Genomic DNA, 22,528 nt, shown 5'->3' on the forward strand with positions numbered 1-22,528 from the left:
TTTTTACCAGAATGAATGATGTGGAATCGCATATGCCATTCTCAGAACGACATTTATTGCATTTATTTGATAATGCCACACGTCTGATTAATTTTACAGAAATTCGTGATAATGCCGATTTCCCTCAAAAACTGGACTGTCCTTAAAAAATAGAACAAATAAGCAGAATGAATGATGCAGAATCGCATACGCCATCGTCAGAACGACATTTAATGGCGACATTTAGTTTCTGAAAAAACTTTACTGGAATTCGAGACAATTTTGATATCCAAAAATGTTGACTGTCCATAAAAGTAGAACCAATGAGTTTAGAGCAGAATGAATGACGCAGAATCGCATACGCCATCGTCAGAACGATATTTATTGCATTTATTTGATAATGTAACACGTCCGATCAATTTTAAAAAAATTCGTGATAATGCCGAATTCCCTTAAAGTTGGACTGTCCTTAAAAATAGAACCAATAAGTTTATAGCAGAATGAATGATGCAGAATCGAATATGGCATTCTCAGAACGACATTTATTGCATTTATTTGATAATGCCACACGTCCGATTAATTTTACAGAAATTCGTGATAATGCCAATTTCGCTAAAAGTTGGACTGTCTTTAAAAAATAGAACAAATAAGCAGAATGAATGATGCAGAATCGCATACGCCATCGTCAGAACGACATTTAATGGCGACATTTAGTTTCTGAAAAAACTTTACTGGAATTCGAGACAATTTTGATATCCAAAAATGTTAACTGTCCATAAAAATAGAACCAATAAGTTTATAGCAGAATGAATGATGGAGGGTCGCATACGTCATCGTCAGAACGACACTTATTGCATTTATTTGATAACTTCACTTGTGCGATCAATTTTACAGAAATTTGTGATAGTGTCGATATCCCAAAAATTTGGACTCTCCAAAAAAAAAAAATGGAATCAATTAGGTTATAACAGAACGAATGCTGCAGAATCGCATACGCCATTATCAGAACGAAATTTATTGCATTTATTTAATAATTCCACACGTCTGAACAATTTTACAAAAATAGAACCAATAGCTTTATACCAGAATGAATGATGCACAATCGCATACGCCGACATTTAATGACCACATTTAAATTCTAAAAAACTATACTGCAATTCCAGACAATTTTGATATCCAAAAATGTTGACTGTCCATAAAAGTAGATTTAATGAGTTTAGAGCAGAATGACTGACGCATAATCGCTATGCCATCGTCAGAACGACATTTAATGCATTTATTTTATAATTCCGCACGTCTGAACAATATTACAAAAATTCTTGAAAATTTCGATATCCCAAAAATTTTGATTGTCCATAAAAGTAGAACTAATGAGTTTATAGCAGCATGAATGACGCAGAATCGCATACGCCATTGTCAAAACGACTCTTATTGCATTTATTTAATAATTCCACACGTTCAATCAATTTTAAAGAAATTTGTGATAATAGTGATATCACAAAAATGTTGACTCTCCATAAAAAATAGAATAAATTAGGTTATAGCAATATGAATGATGCATATGCCATTCTCAGAACGACATTTATTGCATTTATTTGATAATGCCACACATCTGAAAAATTTTACTGAAATTCGAGACAATTTTGATATCCAAAAACTCGACCGTCCATAAAAGTAAAACCAATGAGTTTAGAGCAGAATGAATGATGCAGAATCGCTACGCCATCGTCGGAAAGATATTTAATGCATTTATTTTATAATTCCACACGTCTGAACAATTTTTCAGAAATTCTTGAAAATTTTGATATCAGAATGATGCACAATCGCATACGCCACTATCAGAACGACCTTTAATGCATTTATTTGGTAATTCCACACGTCTGAACAATTTTACAAAAATTAAACCAGTAGGTTTATACCAGAATGAATAAATTAGGTTATAGCAATATGAGGATGCAGAATCGCATACGCAATCCTCAAAACGATATTATATGCATTTATTTGATAGATCCACAAATCTGAATATTTTTATAGAAATTCTTGAAAATGTCAATATCCTAATTTTGATTGTCAAAAAAAAAAAAATAAAAAAATAAAAATAAAACTAATTAGTTTAGAGCAGGATGAATGAAGCAGAATCGTATACGCCATCGTCAGAACGACACTTATTGCATTTATTTGATAATGCCACACTTCCGATCAATTTTACAGCAATTTGTAATAATGTCGATATTCCAAAAATGTTGACTCTAAAAAATAGAATCAATTAGGTTATGGCAGAACGAATGATGCAGAATCGCATACGCCATTGTCAGAACGACATTTAATGACGACAATTAATTTCTGAAAAACTTTACTGGAATTCGAGACAATTTTGATATCCAAAAATGTTGACTGTCCATAAAAGTAGAACCAATGAGTTTAGAGCAGAATGAATGACGCCGAATCGCATACACCATTGTCAGCACGACATTTATTGCATTTATTTGATAATTTCAAAAGTCTGAACAATTTTACAAAAATAGAACCAATAAGTTTATAGCAGAATGAATGATACAGAATCGCATATGTCATTCTCAGAACGACATTTATTGCATTTATTTGATAATGCCACACGTCCGATTAATTTTACAGAAATTCTAATAATGCCGAATTCCCTAAAAGGTGGACTGTCCTTAAAAAATAGAACAAATAAGTTTATAGCAGAATGAATGATGCAGAATCGCATACGTCATCGTCAGAACGACATTTAATTTCTGAAAAACTTTACTGGAATTCGAGACAATTTTGATATCCAAAAATGTTGACTGTCCATAAAAATAGAACCGATGAGTTTAGAGCAGAATGAATGACGCAGAATCGCTACGCCATCGTCAGAACGACATTTAATGCATTTATTTTGTAATTCCGCACGTCTGAACAATTTTACAAAAATTCTTGAAAATGTTGTTATCAGAATGATGCAGAGTCACATTCGCCATTGTCAGAACGACCTTTAATGCATTTATTTGGTAATTCCACAAGTTTGAACAATTTTACAAAAATTCTTGAAAATTTCGATATCCCAAAAATTTTGACTGTCCATAAAAGTAGCACCAATGAGTTTATAGCAGCATGTATTACGCAGAATCGCATACACCGTCGTCAGAACGACACTTATTGTATTTATTTGATAATGCCACATGTCCGATCAATTTTACAGAAATTCGTGATAATGCCGATTTCCCTAAAAGTTGGACTGTCCTTAAAAATAGAACCAATAAGTTTATAGCAGAATGAATGATGCAGAATCGCATATGGCATTCTCAGAACGACATTTATTTGATAATGCCACACGTCCGATCAATTTTACAGAAATTCGTGATAATCCCGACTTCCCTAAAAGTTAGACTGTCCTTAAGAGTAGAAGCAATAAGTTTATAACAGAACGAATGATGCAGAATTGCATACGCTATCCTCAAAACGATATTAAATGCATTTATTTGATAATTTCAAAGGTCTGAACAATTTTACAAAAAGAGAACTAATAAGTTTATAGCAGAATAAATTATGCAAAATCGCATATGCCATTCTCAGAACGACATTTATTGCATTTATTTGATAATGCCACACGTCCGATTAATTTTACAGAAATTCGTGATAATGCCGATTTCCCTAAAAGTTAGACTGTCCTTAAAAGTAGAAGCAATAAGTTTATAACAGAATGAATGATGCAGAATTGCATACGCTATCCTCAAAACGATATTAAATGCATTTATTTGATAATTTCAAAGGTCTAAACAATTTTACAAAAAGAGAACCATTAAATTTATAGCAGAATGAATGACGCAGAATTGCAAATGCCATTGACAGAACGACATTTATTGCATTTATTTGATGATTTCACACGTCTGAACAATTTTACAAAAATAGAACCAAAAAGTTTATAGCAGAATAATTGATGCAGAATCGCATATGCCATTCTCAGAACGTTATTTAATGCTTTTATTCGATAACTCCACAAGTCTGAACAATTTTACAGAAATTCGTGACAATGCCGATTTCCCTAAAAGTTGGACTGTCCTTAAAAATAGAACAAATAAGTTTATAGCAGAATGAATGATGCAGAATCGCATACGTCGTCGTCAGAACGACATTTAATTTCTGAAAAACTTTACTGGAATTCGAGACAATTTTGATATCAAAAAATGTTGGCTGTCCATAAAAATAGAACCGATGAGTTTAGAGCAGAATAATTGACGCAGAATCGCTACGCCATCGTCAGAACGACATTTATTGTATTTATTTGATAATGAAACACGTCCGATTAATTTTACAGAAATTCGTGATAATGCCAATTTCCCTAAAAGTTGGACTGTCTTTAAAAAATAGAACAAATAAGCAGAATGAATGATGCAGAATCGCATACGCCATCGTCAGAACGACATTTAATGGCGGAGAATGATAGCAGAATGAATGATGCAGAATCGCATATGGCATTCTCAGAACGACATTTATTGCATTTATTTGATAATGCAACACGTCCGATCAATTTTACAGAAATTCGTGATAATCCCGATTTCCCTAAAAGTTAGACTGTCCTTAAAAGTAGAAGCAATAAGTTTATAACAGAATGAAAGATGCAGAATTGCATACGCTATCCTCAAAACGATATTATATGCATTTATTTGATAGCTCCACAAATCTGTACATTTTTATGGAAATTCGTGAAAATGTCAATATCCCAAAAAATTTGACTGTCAATAAAAAATATAACCAATTAGTTAAGAGCAGAATGAATGAAGCAGAATCGCATACGCTATCGTCAGAACGACTCTTATTGCATTTATTTGATAATTCCACGTATCCGATCAATTTTACAACAATTTGGGATAATGTCGATATCCCAAAAATGTTGACTCTTAATAAAAAATAGAATCAATTAGGTTATATCAGAACGAATGTTGCAGAATCGCATACGCCATTGTCAGAACGACATTTATTGTATTTATTTGATATTGCCACACGTCCGATTAATTTTACAGAAATTCGTGATAATGCCGATTTCCCTAAAAGTTGGACTGTCCTTAAAAATAGAACAAATAAGTTTATAGCAGAATGAATGATGCAGAATCGCATACGTCGTCGTCAGAACGACATTTAATTTCTGAAAAACTTTACTGGAATTCGAGACAATTTTGATATCAAAAAATGTTGGCTGTCCATAAAAATAGAACCGATGAGTTTAGAGCAGAATAATTGACGCAGAATCGCTACGCCATCGTCAGAACGAAATTTAATGCATTTATTTTATAATTCCGTACGTCTGAACAATTTTACAAAAATTCTTGAAAATTTTGATATCAGAATGATGCAAAGTCGCATTAGCCATTGTCACAACGACCTTTAATGCATTTATTTGGTAATTCCACAAGTCTGGACAATTTTACAAAAATTCTTGAAAATTTCGATATCCCAAAAATTTTGACTGTGCATAAAAGTAGAACCAATGAGTTTATAGCAGCATGTATTGCACAAAATCGCATACACCATCGTCAGAACGACACTTGTTGCATTTATTTGATAATGCCACATGTCCGATCAATTTTACAGAAAATCGTGATAATGCCGATTTCCCTAAAAGTTGGACTGTCCTTAAAAATAGAACCAATAAGTTTATAGCAGAATGAATGATGCAGAATCGCATATGGCATTCTCAGAACGACATTTATTGCATTTATTTGATAATGCCACACGTCCGATTAATTTTACAGAAATTCGTGATAATGCCAATTTCCCTAAAAGTTGGACTGTCTTTAAAAAATAGAACAAATAAGCAGAATGAATGATGCAGAATCGCATACGCCATCGTCAGAACGACATTTAATGGCGGAGAATGATAGCAGAATGAATGATGCAGAATCGCATATGGCATTCTCAGAACGACATTTATTGCATTTATTTGATAATGCAACACGTCCGATCAATTTTACAGAAATTCGTGATAATCCCGATTTCCCTAAAAGTTAGACTGTCCTTAAAAGTAGAAGCAATAAGTTTATAACAGAATGAATGATGCAGAATTGCATACGCTATCCTCAAAACGATATTAAATGCATTTATTTGATAATTTCAAAGGTCTGAACAATTTTACAAAAAGAGAACTAATAAGTTTATAGCAGAATAAATGATGCAGAATCGCATATGCCATTCTCAGAACGACATTTATTGCATTTATTTGATAATGCCACACGTCCGATCAATTTTACAGAAATTCGTGACAATGCCGATTTCCCTAAAAGTTAGACTGTCCTTAAAAGTAGAAGCAATAAGTTTATAACAGAATGAATGATGCGGAATTGCATACGCTATCCTCAAAACGATATTAAATGCATTTATTTGATAATTTCAAAGGTCTAAACAATTTTACAAAAAGAGAACCATTAAATTTATAGCAGAATGAATGACGCAGAATTGCAAATGCCATTGACAGAACGACATTTATTGCATTTATTTGATGATTTCACACGTCTGAACAATTTTACAAAAATAGAACCAAAAAGTTTATAGCAGAATAATTGATGCAGAATCGCATATGCCATTCTCAGAACGTTATTTAATGCTTTTATTCGATAACTCCACAAGTCTGAACAATTTTACAGAAATTCGTGACAATTTTGATATCCAAAAATGTTGACTGTCCATAAAAATAGAACTGATAAGTTGATATCAGAATGAATGATGCAGAATCGCATACGCCATTGTCAGAACTATATTTAATGCATTTATTTTATAATTCCGCACGGCTGAACAATTTTACAGAAATTCTTGAAAATTTCGATATCCCAATAATTTTGACTGTCCATAAAAGCGGAACCAATGAGTTTATGGCAGCATGAATGACACAGAATCGCATACGCCATCGTCAGAACTATATTTAATGCATTTATTTGAAAATGCCACACGTCCGATCAATTTTACAGAAATTCGTGACAATGCCGATTTCCCTAAAAGTTAGACTGTCCTTAAAAGTAGAAGCAATAAGTTTATAACAGAATGAATGATACGGAATTGCATACGCTATCCTCAAAACGATATTAAATGCATTTATTTGATAATTTCAAAGGTCTGAGCAATTTTAAAAAAGAGAACCAATAAATTTATAGCAGAATGAATGACGCAGAATCGCAAACGCTATTGTCAGAAAGACATTTATTGCATTTATTTGATAATTTCACACGTCTGAACAATTTTAAAAAATAGAACCAAAAAGTTTATAGCAGAATGAATGATGCAGCATCGCATATGCCATTCTCAGAACGACATTTAATGCTTTTATTCGATAACTCCACAAGTCTGAACAATTTTACAGAAATTCGTGACAATTTTGATATCCAAAAATGTTGAGTGTCCATAAAAATAGAACTGATATGTTTACATCAGAATGAATGATACAAAATCGCATACGCCATTGTCAGAACGACATTTAACGCATTTATTTGGTAATTCAACAGGTCTGAACAATTTTACAGAAATTCTTGAAAATGTCGAACTATTTCGATATCCAAAAATGTTGGCTATTATAATTCCGCACCAATTTTACAGAAAGTCTTGGAAATGTTAATATCAGAATGATGCAGAATCGCATACGCTATCCTCAAAACGATATTATATGCATTTATTTGATAGCTCCACAAATCTGAAAATTTTTGTGGAAATTCTTGAAAATGTCAGAACGACATTTAATGCATTTATTTTATAATTCCGCACGTCTGAACAATTTTACAGAAATTCTTGAATATGTTGAACTATTTCGATATCCAAAAATGTTGACTATTATAATTCCGCACCAATTTTACAGAAATTCTTGAAAATGTTAATATCAGAATGATGCAGAATCGCATACGCTATCCTCAAAACGATATTATATGCGTTTATTTGATAGCTCCACAAATCTGTACATTTTTATGGAAATTCGTGAAAATGTCAATATCCCAAAAATTTTGACTGTCAATAAAAAATATAACCAATTAGTTAAGAGCAGAATGAATGAAGCAGAATCGCATACGCTATCGTCAGAACGACTCTTATTGCATTTATTTGATAATTCCACATATCCGATCAATTTTACAACAATTTGGGATAATGTCGATATCCCAAAAATATTGATTCTCCATAAAAAATAGAATCAATTAGGATATATCAGAACGAATGATGCAGAATCGCATACGCCATTGTCAGAACGACATTTATTGCATTTATTTGATAATTTCGCACGTCTGAACAATTCTACAAAAATAGAATCAATAAGTTTATAGCAGAATGAATGATGCAGAATTGCATATGGCATTCTCAGAACGACATTTATTGCATTTATTTGAAAATGCCACACGTCCGATTAATTTTACAGAAATTCGTGATAATGCCGATTTCCCTAAAAGTTGGACTGTCCTTAAAAATAGAACAAATAAGCAGAATGCATGATGCAGAATCGCATACGCCATCGTCAGAACGACATTTAATGGCGACACTTAATTTCTTAAAAACTTTACTGGAATTCGAGGCAATTTTGATAGCCAAAAATGTTGACTGTCCATAAAAGTAGAACCAATGAGTTTAGAGCAGAATGAATGACGCAGAATCGCTACGCCATCGTCAGAACGACAGTTAATGAATTTATTTTATAATTCCGCACGTCTGAACAATTTTACAAAAATTCTTGAAAATTTTGATATCAGAATGATGCAAAGTCGCATTCGCCATTGTCACAACGACCTTTAATGCATTTATTTGATAATTCCACAAGTCTGGACAATTTTACAAAAATTCTTGAAAATTTCGATATCCCAAAAATGTTGACTGTCCATAAAAGTAGAACCAATGAGTTTATAGCAGCATGTATTGCGCAAAATCGCATACACCATCGTCAGAACGACACTTGTTGCATTTATTTGATAATGCCACATGTCCGATCAATTTTACAGAAAATCGTGTTAATGCCGATTTCCCTAAAAGTTGGACTGTCCTTAAAAATAGAACCAATAAGTTTATAGCAGAATGAATGATGCAGAATCGCATACGCTATCCTCAGAACTATATTAAATTCTTTTATTTCATAATTTCAAGGGTCTGAACAATTTTACAAAAAGAGAACCAATAAGTTTATAGCAGAATAAATGATGCAGAATCGCATACGCTATCCTCAAAACGATATTAAATGCCTTTATTTGATAATTTCAAAGTTCTGAACAATTTAAAAAAAGAGAACCAATTAATTAAGAGCAGAATGAATGAAGCAGAATCGCATACGCCATCGTCAGAACGACACTTATTGCATTTATTTGATAATTCGACACGTCCGATCCATTTTACAGAAATTTGTGATAATGGTGATTTCCCAACAGTGTTGAATCTCCATAAAAAATAGAATCAATTAGGTTATAGCAATATGAATGATGCAGAATCTCATACACCATTGTCAGAACGACATTTATTGCATTTATTTGATAATTTCACACGTCTGAACAATTTTACAAAAATAGAACCAATAAGTTAATAGCAGAAAAAATAATGCAGAATCGCACATGCCATTCTCAGAACGACATTTATTGCATTTATTTGATAATGGCACCCGTCCCGTCAATTTTACAGAAATTCGTGATAATGCCGATTTCCCTATAAGTTGGACTGTCTTTAAAAATAAGTTTATATCAGAATGAATGATGCAGAATCGCATACGCTATCCTCAGAACGATACTAAATGCATTTATTTGATAATTTCAAAGGTCTGAACAATTTTAAAAAAGAGAACCAATAAATTTATAGCAGAATGAATGACGCAGAATCGCATATGCCATTCTCAGAACGACATTTATTGCATTTATTTGATAATTTCACACGTCTGAACAATTTTAAAAAATAGAACCAAAAAGTTTATAGCAGAATGAATGATGTAGCATCGCATATGCCATTCTCAAAATGACATTTAATGATTTTATTAGATAACTCCACAAGTCTGAACAATTTTTAAGAAATTCGTGACAATTTTTATATCCAAAAATGTTGAGTGTCCATAAAAATAGAACTGATAAATTGACATCAGAATGAATGATGCAAAATCGCATACGCCATTGTCAGAACGACATTTAACGCATTTATTTGGTAATTCAACAAGTCTGAACAATTTTACAGAAATTCTTGAAAATGTCGAACTATTTCGATATCCAAAAATGTTGGCTATTATAATTCCGCACCAATTTTACAGAAAGTCTTGGAAATGTTAATATCAGAATGATGATGAATCATATACGCTATCCTCAAAACGATATTATATGCATTTCTTTGATAGCTTCACAAATCTGAAAATTTTTATGGAAATTCTTGAAAATGTTAATATCCCAAAAGTTTGACTGTCTATAAAAAATAGAACCAATTAGTTTAGAGCAGAGTGAATGAAGAAGAATCGCATACGCCATCGTCAGAACGACACTTATTGCATTTATATGATAATTCCACATGTCCGAAAAATTTTACAGAAGTTTGTGATAGTGTCGATATCCCAAAATTTTTGACTCTCCATTTTAGGTTATGGCAGACCCAATGATGCAGAATCGCATACGCCATTGTCAGACCGATATTTATTGCATTTATTTCATAATTGCCCACGTCTGAACAATTTTACAAAAATAGAACCAATAGGTTTATACCAGAATGAATGATGCACAATCGCACACGCCATCGTCAGAGCGACATTTAATGACCACATTTAATTTCTGAAAAACTTTACTGGAATTCTATACAATTTTGATATCCAAAAATGTTGACTGTTCATAAAATTAGATTCAGTGAGTTTAGAATCGCTACGCCATCGTCAGAACGACATTTAATGCATCTATTTTATAATTCCGCACGTCTGAACAATTTTACAAAAATTCTTGAAAATTTCGATATCAAAAAAATTTAATTGTCTATAAAAGTTGAACCAATGAGCTTATAGCAACATGAATGACGCAGAATCACATACGCCATTCTCAGAACGACATTTATTGCATTTATTTGACAATTCCACACGTCCGATCAATTTTACACAAATTTGTGATAATGCTGATATCCATAAAAAATAGAATCAATTAGGTTATAGCAATATAACTGATGCAGAATCGCTACGCCATCGTCAGAACGATATTTAATGCATTTATTTTATAATTCCGCACGTCTGAACAATTTTACAGAAATTCTTGAATATGTTGAACTATTTCGATATCCAAAAATGTTGACTATTATAATTCCGCACCAATTTTACAGAAATTCTTGAAAATGTTAATATCAGAATGATGCAGAATCGCATACGCTATCCTCAAAACGATATTATATGCGTTTATTTGATAGCTCCACAAATCTGTACATTTTTATGGAAATTCGTGAAAATGTCAATATCCCAAAAATTTTGACTGTCAATAAAAAATATAACCAATTAGTTAAGAGCAGAATGAATGAAGCAGAATCGCATACGCTATCGTCAGAACGACTCTTATTGCATTTATTTGATAATTCCACATATCCGATCAATTTTACAACAATTTGGGATAATGTCGATATCCCAAAAATGTTGACTCTCCATAAAAAATAGAATCAATTAGGATATATCAGAACGAATGATGCAGAATCGCATACGCCATTGTCAGAACGACATTTATTGCATTTATTTGATAATTTCACACGTCTGAACAATTCTACAAAAATAGAATCAATAAGTTTATAGCAGAATGAATGATGCAGAATCGCATATGGCATTCTCAGAACGGCATTTATTGCATTTATTTGAAAATGCCACACGTCCGATTAATTTTACAGAAATTCGTGATAATGCCGATTTCCCTAAAAGTTGGACTGTCCTTAAAAAATAGAACAAATAAGCAGAATGCATGATGCAGAATCGCATACGCCATCGTCAGAACGACATTTAATGGCGACACTTAATTTCTTAAAAACTTTACTGGAATTCGAGGCAATTTTGATAGCCAAAAATGTTGACTGTCCATAAAAGTAGAACCAATGAGTTTAGAGCAGAATGAATGACGCAGAATCGCTACGCCATCGTCAGAACGACAGTTAATGAATTTATTTTATAATTCCGCACGTCTGAACAATTTTACAAAAATTCTTGAAAATTTTGATATCAGAATGATGCAAAGTCGCATTCGCCATTGTCACAACGACCTTTAATGCATTTATTTGATAATTCCACAAGTCTGGACAATTTTACAAAAATTCTTGAAAATTTCGATATCCCAAAAATTTTGACTGTCCATAAAAGTAGAACCAATGAGTTTATAGCAGCATGTACTGCGCAAAATCGCATACACCATCGTCAGAACGACACTTGTTGCATTTATTTGATAATGCCACATGTCCGATCAATTTTACAGAAAATCGTGTTAATGCCGATTTCCCTAAAAGTTGGACTGTCCTTAAAAATAGAACCAATAAGTTTATAGCAGAATGAATGATGCAGAATCGCATACGCTATCCTCAGAACTATATTAAATTCTTTTATTTCATAATTTCAAGGGTCTGAACAATTTTACAAAAAGAGAACCAATAAGTTTATAGCAGAATAAATGATGCAGAATCGCATACGCTATCCTCAAAACGATATTAAATGCCTTTATTTGATAATTTCAAAGTTCTGAACAATTTTAAAAAAGAGAACCAATTAATTAAGAGCAGAATGAATGAAGCAGAATCGCATACGCCATCGTCAGAACGACACTTATTGCATTTATTTGATAATTCCACACGTCCGATCCATTTTACAGAAATTTGTGATAATGGTGATTTCCCAACAGTGTTGAATCTCCATAAAAAATAGAATCAATTAGGTTATAGCAATATGAATGATGCAGAATCTCATACACCATTGTCAGAACGACATTTATTGCATTTATTTGATAATTTCACACGTCTGAACAATTTTACAAAAATAGAACCAATAAGTTAATAGCAGAAAAAATAATGCAGAATCGCACATGCCATTCTCAGAACGACATTTATTGCATTTATTTGATAATGGCACCCGTCCCGTCAATTTTACAGAAATTCGTGATAATGCCGATTTCCCTATAAGTTGGACTGTCTTTAAAAATAAGTTTATATCAGAATGAATGATGCAGAATCGCATACGCTATCCTCAGAACGATACTAAATGCATTTATTTGATAATTTCAAAGGTCTGAACAATTTTAAAAAAGAGAACCAATAAATTTATAGCAGAATGAATGACGCAGAATCGCATATGCCATTCTCAGAACGACATTTATTGCATTTATTTGATAATTTCACACGTCTGAACAATTTTAAAAAATAGAACCAAAAAGTTTATAGCAGAATGAATGATGTAGCATCGCATATGCCATTCTCAAAATGACATTTAATGCTTTTATTAGATAACTCCACAAGTCTGAACAATTTTTAAGAAATTCGTGACAATTTTTATATCCAAAAATGTTGAGTGTCCATAAAAATAGAACTGATAAATTGACATCAGAATGAATGATGCAAAATCGCATACGCCATTGTCAGAACGACATTTAACGCATTTATTTGGTAATTCAACAAGTCTGAACAATTTTACAGAAATTCTTGAAAATGTCGAACTATTTCGATATCCAAAAATGTTGGCTATTATAATTCCGCACCAATTTTACAGAAAGTCTTGGAAATGTTAATATCAGAATGATGATGAATCATATACGCTATCCTCAAAACGATATTATATGCATTTCTTTGATAGCTTCACAAATCTGAAAATTTTTATGGAAATTCTTGAAAATGTTAATATCCCAAAAGTTTGACTGTCTATAAAAAATAGAACCAATTAGTTTAGAGCAGAGTGAATGAAGAAGAATCGCATACGCCATCGTCAGAACGACACTTATTGCATTTATATGATAATTCCACATGTCCGAAAAATTTTACAGAAGTTTGTGATAGTGTCGATATCCCAAAATTTTTGACTCTCCATTTTAGGTTATGGCAGACCCAATGATGCAGAATCGCATACGCCATTGTCAGACCGATATTTATTGCATTTATTTCATAATTGCCCACGTCTGAACAATTTTACAAAAATAGAACCAATAGGTTTATACCAGAATGAATGATGCACAATCGCATACGCCATCGTCAGAGCGACATTTAATGACCACATTTAATTTCTGAAAAACTTTACTGGAATTCGATACAATTTTGATATCCAAAAATGTTGACTGTTCATAAAATTAGATTCAGTGAGTTTAGAATCGCTACGCCATCGTCAGAACGACATTTAATGCATCTATTTTATAATTCCGCACGTCTGAACAATTTTACAAAAATTCTTGAAAATTTCGATATCAAAAAAATTTAATTGTCTATAAAAGTTGAACCAATGAGCTTATAGCAACATGAATGACGCAGAATCACATACGCCATTCTCAGAACGACATTTATTGCATTTATTTGACAATTCCACACGTCCGATCAATTTTACACAAATTTGTGATAATGCTGATATCCATAAAAAATAGAATCAATTAGGTTATAGCAATATAACTGATGCAGAATCGCTACGCCATCGTCAGAACGATATTTAATGCATTTATTTTATAATTCCGCACGTCTGAACAATTTTACAGAAATACTTGAAAATTTTGATATCAGAATAATGCACAATCGCATACGCCACTATCAGAACGACCTTTTATGCATTTATTTGGTAATTCCACAAGTCAGAACATTTTTACAAAAATTCTTGAACATTTCGATATATCAAAAATTTTGACTGTTCATTTAAGTAAAACCAATGAGTTTAAAGTAGCATGTATGTCGCAGAATCGCATACGCTATCGCCAGAACGACACTTATTGCATTTTTTTTGATAATTTACTGAAATTCGTGGTAATGCCGATTTCCCTAAAATTTGGACTGTCATTAAAAACATTGACCCTATAAGTTTAGAGCAGAATGAATGACGCAGAATCGCATTCGCCATTGTCAGAACGACCTTTAATGCATTTATTTGGTAATTCCACAAGTCTGAACATTTTTAGAAAAATTCTTGAAAATTTCGATATCACAAAAATTTCGACTGTCCATAAAAGCAGAACATTTATTTGATAATTTCAAAGGTCTGAACAATTTTCCAATAAACTTATAGCAGAATGAATGACACAGAATCGCAAACGCCATTGTCAGAACGACATTTATTGCATTTATTTGATAATTTCACACGTCTGAACAATTTTACAAAAATAGAACCAATAAGTTTATAGCAGAATGAATGATGCAGCATCGCATATGCCATTCTCAGAACGACATTTAATGCATTCATTCGATAACTCAACAAGTCTGAACAATTTTACAGAAATTCGTGACAATTTTGATATCCAAAAATGTTGACTGTCCATAAAAATAGAACTGATAAGTTGACATCAGAATGAATGATGCAGAATCGCATACGCCATTGTCAGAACGACATTTAATGCATTTATTTTATAATTCTGCACGGCTGAACAATTTTACAGAAATTCTTGAAAATGTCGAACTATTTCGATATCCAAAAATGTTGACTATTATAATTCCCCACCAATTTTACAGAAATTCTTGAAAATGTTAATATCAGAATGAATGATGCAGAATCGCATACGCTATACTCATAACGATATTATATGCATTTATTTGATAGCTTCACAAATCTGAACATTTTTATGGAAATTCTTGAAAATGTCAATATCCCCAAAATTTTGACTGTCTATAAAAATAGAACCAATTAGTTTAGAGCAGAATGCATGAAGCAGAATTGCATACGCCATCGTCAGAACGACACTTATTGCATTTATTTGATAATTCCAAATGTCCGATCAATTTTACAGCAATTTGCGATAAGGTCGATATCCCAAAAATGTTGACTCTCCATGAAAAATAGAATCAATTAGGTTATGGCAGAACGAATGATGCAGAATCGCATACGCCATTGTCAGAACGACATTTATTGCATTTATTTGATAATTTCACACGTCTGAACAATTCTACAAAAATAGAATCAATAAGTTTATAGCAGAATGAATGATGCAGAATCGCATACGCCATTGTCAGATTGACATTTAATGCATTTATTTCATAATTCCGCACGGCTGAACAATTTTACAGAAATCCTTGAAAATGTCGAACTATTTCGATATCCAAAAATGTTGACTATTATAATTCCGCACCAATTTTACAGAAATTCTTGAAAATGTTAATATCAGAATGATGCAGAATCGCATACGCTATCCTCATAACGATATTATATGTATTTATTTGATAGCTCCACAAATCTGAAAATTTTCGTGGAAATTCTTGAAAATGTCAGAACGACATTTAATGCATTTATTTTATAATTCCGCACGTCTGAACAATTTTACAGAAATTCTTGAAAATGTTGAACTATTTCGATATCCAAAAATGTTGACTATTATAATTCCGCACCAATTTTACAGAAATTCTTGAAAATGTTAATATCAGAATGATGCAAAATCGCATACGCTATCCTCAAAACGATATTAAATGCCTTTATTTGATAATTTCAAAGTTCTGAAAAATTTTAAAAAAGAGAACCAATAAGTTTATAGCAATATGAATGATGCAGAATCTCATACACCATTGTCAGAACGACATTTATTGCATTTATTTGATAATTTCACACGTCTGAACAATTTTTCAAAAATAGAACCAATAAGTTAATAGCAGAAAAAATAATGCAGAATCGCACATGCCATTCTCAGAACGACAATCAATTTTACTGAAATTCGTGATAATGCCGATTTCCCTATAAGCCTATAAGTCTGTCTTTAAAAATAGAACCAATAAGTTTATATCAGGATGAATGATGCAGAATCGCATACGCTATCCTCAGAACGATATTAAATGCATTTATTTGATAACTTCAAAGGTCTGAACAATTTTAAAAAAGAGAACCAATAAATTTATGGCAGAATGAATGACGCAGAATCGCATATGCCATTCTCAGAACGACATTTATTGCATTTATTTGATAATTTCACACGTCTGAACAATTTTAAAAAATAGAACCAAAAAGTTTCTATCAGAATGAATGATGTAGCATCGCATATGCCATTCTCAAAATGACATTTAATGCTTTTATTCGATAACTCCACAAGTCTGATCAATTTTAAAGAAATTCGTGACAATTTTTATATCCAAAAATGTTGAGTGTCCATAAAAATAGAACTGATAAGTTGACATCAGAATGAATGATGCAAAATCGCATACGCCATTGTCAGAACGACATTTAACGCATTTATTTGGTAATTCAACAAGTATGAACAATTTTACAGAAATTCTTGAAAATGTCGAACTATTTCGATATCCAAAAATGTTGGCTATTATAATTCCGCACCAATTTTACAGAAAGTCTTGGAAATGTTAATATCAGAATGATGCAGAATCATATACGCTATCCTCAAAACGATATTATATGCATTTATTTGACAGCTCCACAAATCTGAAAATTTTTATGGAAATTCTTGAAAATGTTAATATCCCAAAAGTTTGACTGTCTATAAAAAATAGAACCAATTAGTTTAGAGCAGAGTGAATGAAGCAGAATCGCATACGCCATCGTCAGAACGACACTTATTGCATTTATATGATAATTCCACATGTCCGAAAAATTTTACAGAAATTTGTGATAGTGTCGATATCCCAAAAATTTTGACTCTCCATAAAAATAGAATCAATTAGGTTATGGCAGACCCAATATGCAGAATCGCATACGCCATTGTCAGACCGATATTTATTGCCTTTATTTCATAATTGCACACGTCTGAACAATTTTACAAAAATAGAACCAATAGGTTTATACCAGAATGAATGATGCATAATCGCATACGCCATCGTCAGAGCGACATTTAATGACCACATTTAATTTCTGAAAAACTTTACTGGAATTCGAGACAATTTTGATATCCAAAAATGTTGACTGTTCATAAAATTAGATTCAGTGAGTTTAGAGCAGAATGAATGACGCAGAATCGCTACGCCATCGTCAGAACGACATTTAATGCATCTATTTTATAATTCCGCACGTCTGAACAATTTTACAAGTCTGAACACTTTTAGAAAAATTCTTGAAAATTTCGATATCACAAAAATTTCGACTGTCCATAAAAGCAGAACATTTATTTGATAATTTCAAAGGTCTGAACAATTTTCCAATAAATTTATAGCAGAATGAATGACACAGAATCGCAAACGCCATTGTCAGAACGACATTTATTGCATTTATTTGATAATTTCACACGTCTGAACAATTTTACAAAAATAGAACCAATAAGTTTATAGCAGAATGAATGATGCAGCATCGCATATGCCATTCTCAGAACGACATTTAATGCATTCATTCGATAACTCAACAAGTCTGAACAATTTTACAGAAATTCGTGACAATTTTGATATCCAAAAATGTTGACTGTCCTTAAAAATAGAACTGATAAGTTGACATCAGAATGAATGATGCAGAATCGCATACGCCATTGTCAGAACGACATTTAATGCATTTATTTTATAATTCCGCACGGCTGAACAATTTTACAGAAATTCTTGAAAATGTCGAACTATTTCGATATCCAAAAATGTTGACTATTATAATTCCGCACCAATTTTACAGAAATTCTTGAAAATGTTAATATCAGAATGATGCAGAATCGCATACGCTATCCTCATAACGATATTATATGCATTTATTTGATAGCTTCACAAATCTGAACATTTTTATGGAAATTCTTGAAAATGTCAATATCCCCAAAATTTTGACTGTCTATAAAAATAGAACCAATTAGTTTAGAGCAGAATGCATGAAGCAGAATTGCATACGCCATCGTCAGAACGACACTTATTGCATTTATTTGATAATTCCAAATGTCCGATCAATTTTACAGCAATTTGCGATAAGGTCGATATCCCAAAAATGTTGACTCTCCATGAAAAATAGAATCAATTAGGATATATCAGAACGAATGATGCAGAATCGCATACGCCATTGTCAGAACGACATTTATTGCATTTATTTGATAATTTCACACGTCTGAACAATTCTACAAAAATAGAATCAATAAGTTTATAGCAGAATGAATGATGCAGAATCGCATACGCCATTGTCAGATTGACATTTAATGCATTTATTTCATAATTCCGCACGGCTGAACAATTTTACAGAAATCCTTGAAAATGTCGAACTATTTCGATATCCAAAAATGTTGACTATTATAATTCCGCACCAATTTTACAGAAATTCTTGAAAATGTTAATATCAGAATGATGCAGAATCGCATACGCTATCCTCATAACGATATTATATGTATTTATTTGATAGCTCCACAAATCTGAAAATTTTCGTGGAAATTCTTGAAAATGTCAGAACGACATTTAATGCATTTATTTTATAATTCCGCACGTCTGAACAATTTTACAGAAATTCTTGAAAATGTTGAACTATTTCGATATCCAAAAATGTTGACTATTATAATTCCGCACCAATTTTACAGAAATTCTTGAAAATGTTAATATCAGAATGATGCAGAATCGCATACGCTATCCTCAAAACGATATTAAATGCCTTTATTTGATAATTTCAAAGTTCTGAACAATTTTAAAAAAGAGAACCAATAAGTTTATAGCAATATGAATGATGCAGAATCTCATACACCATTGTCAGAACGACATTTATTGCATTTATTTGATAATTTCACACGTCTGAACAATTTTACAAAAATAGAAAAAATAAGTTAATAGCAGAAAAAATAATGCAGAATCGCACATGCCATTCTCAGAACGACATTTATTGTATTTATTTGATAATGCCACCCGTCCGATCAATTTTACAGAAATTCGTTATAATGCCGATTTCCCTATAAGTCTATAAGTCTGTCTTTAAAAATAGAACCAATAAGTTTATATCAGGATGAATGATGCAGAATCGCATACGCTATCCTCAGAACGATATTAAATGCATTTATTTGATAACTTCAAAGGTCTGAACAATTTTAAAAAAGAGAACCAATAAATTTATAGCAGAATGAATGACGCAGAATCGCATATGCCATTCTCAGAACGACATTTATTGCATTTATTTGATAATTTCACACGTCTGAACAATTTTAAAAAATAGAACCAAAAAGTTTATATCAGAATGAATGATATAGCATCGCATATGCCGTTCTCAAAATGACATTTAATGCTTTTATTCGATAACTCCACAAGTCTGAACAATTTTAAAGAAATTCGTGACAATTTTTATATCCAAAAATGTTGAGTGTCCATAAAAATAGAACTGATAAGTTGACATCAGAATGAATGATGCAAAATCGCATACGCCATTGTCAGAACGACATTTAACGCATTTATTTGGTAATTCAACAAGTATGAACAATTTTACAGAAATTCTTGAAAATGTCGAACTATTTCGATATCCAAAAATGTTGGCTATTATAATTCCGCACCAATTTTACAGAAAGTCTTGGAAATGTTAATATCAGAATGATGCAGAATCATATACGATATACGATATTATACGCAGAATCGCATACGCCATTCTCAGAACGACATTTATTGCATTTATTTGACAATTCCACACGTCCGATCAATTTTACACAAATTTGTGATAATGCTGATATCCATAAAAAATAGAATCAATTAGGTTATAGCAATATGAATGATGCAGAATCGCTACGCCATCGTCAGAACGATATTTAATGCATTTATTTTATAACTCCGCACGTCTGAACAATTTTACAGAAATTCTTGAAAATTTTGATATCAGAATAATGCACAATCGCATACGCCACTATCAAAACGACCTTTAATGCATTTATTTGGTAATTCCACAAGTCAGAATATTTTTACAAAAATTCTTGAACATTTCGATATCCCAAAAAATTTGACTGTTCATTTAAGTAAAACCAATGAGTTTAAAGTAGCATGTATGCCGCAGAATCGCATACGCTATCGCCAGAACGACACTTATTGCATTTTTTTGATAAATTACAGAAATTCGTGGTAATGCCCTAAAATTTGGACTGTCATTAAAAACATTGACCCTATAAGTTTATAGCAGAATGAATGACGCAGAATCGCATTCGCCATTGTCAGAACGACCTTTAATGCATTTATTTCGTAATTCCACAAGCCTGAACAATACTACAAAAATTCTTGAAAATTTCGATATCCCAAAAATCTTGACTGTCCATAAAAGTAGAACCAATGAGTTTATAGCAGCCATCGTTAGAACGATATTTAATGCATTTATTTTATAACTCCGCACGTCTGAACAATTTTACAGAAATTCTTGAAAATTTTGATATCAGAATAATGCACAATCGCATACGCCACTATCAGAACGACCTTTAATGCATTTATTTGGTAATTCCACAAGTCAGAACATTTTTAGAAAAATTCTTGAAAATTTCGATATCCCAAAAACTTCGACTGTCCTTAAAAGCAGAACCAATGATTTTATAGCAGCATGAATGACGCAGAATCGCATACGCCATCGTCAGAACGACGCTTATTGCATTTATTTGATAATTTCACACTTCCGATCAATTTTACAGAAATTCGCGTTTATGCCGATTTCCCTAAAATTTGGACTGTCTTTAAAAAAATTGAACCAATAAGTTTATAGCAGAATGCATGATGCAGAATCGCATACGCTATCCTCAGAACGATATTAAATGCATTTATTTGATAATTTTAAAGGTTTTAAAAAATAGAACCAATAAATTTATAGCAGAATGAATGAGGCAGCATCGCATATGCCATTCTCAGAACGACATTTAATGCATTCATTCGATAACTCAACAAGTCTGAACAATTTTACAGAAATTCGTGACAATTTTGATATCCAAAAATGTTGACTGTCCATAAAAATAGAACTGATAAATTGACATCAGAATGAATGATGCAGAATCGCATACGCCATTGTCAGAACGACATTTAATGCATTTATTTTATAATTCCGCACGGCTGAACAATTTTACAGAAATTCTTGAAAATGTCGAACTATTTCGATATCCAAAAATGTTGACTATTATAATTCCGCACCAATTTTACAGACATTCTGGAAAATGTTAATATCAGAATGATGCAGAATCGCATACGCTATCCTCATAACGATATTATATGCATTTATTTGATAGCTTCCCAAATCTGAACATTTTTATGGAAATTCTTGAAAATGTCAATATCCCCAAAATTTTGACTGTCTATAAAAATAGAACCAATTAGTTTAGAGCAGAATGCATGAAGCAGAATTGCATACGCCATCGTCAGAACGACACTTATTGCATTTATTTGATAATTCCACATGTCCGATCAATTTTACAGCAATTTGCGATAATGTCGATACCCCAAAAATGTTGACTCTCCATGAAAAATAGAATCAATTAGGTTATAGCAGAACGAGTGATGCAGAGTCACATACGCCATTGCATTTATTTGATAATTTCACACGTCTGAACAATTTTACAAAAATAGA

The sequence above is a fragment of the Musca domestica genome, unplaced genomic scaffold (assembly GCF_030504385.1).
Source record: "Musca domestica strain aabys unplaced genomic scaffold, Musca_domestica.polishedcontigs.V.1.1 4, whole genome shotgun sequence".
Taxonomy (NCBI): Eukaryota; Metazoa; Arthropoda; class Insecta; order Diptera; family Muscidae; genus Musca; species Musca domestica.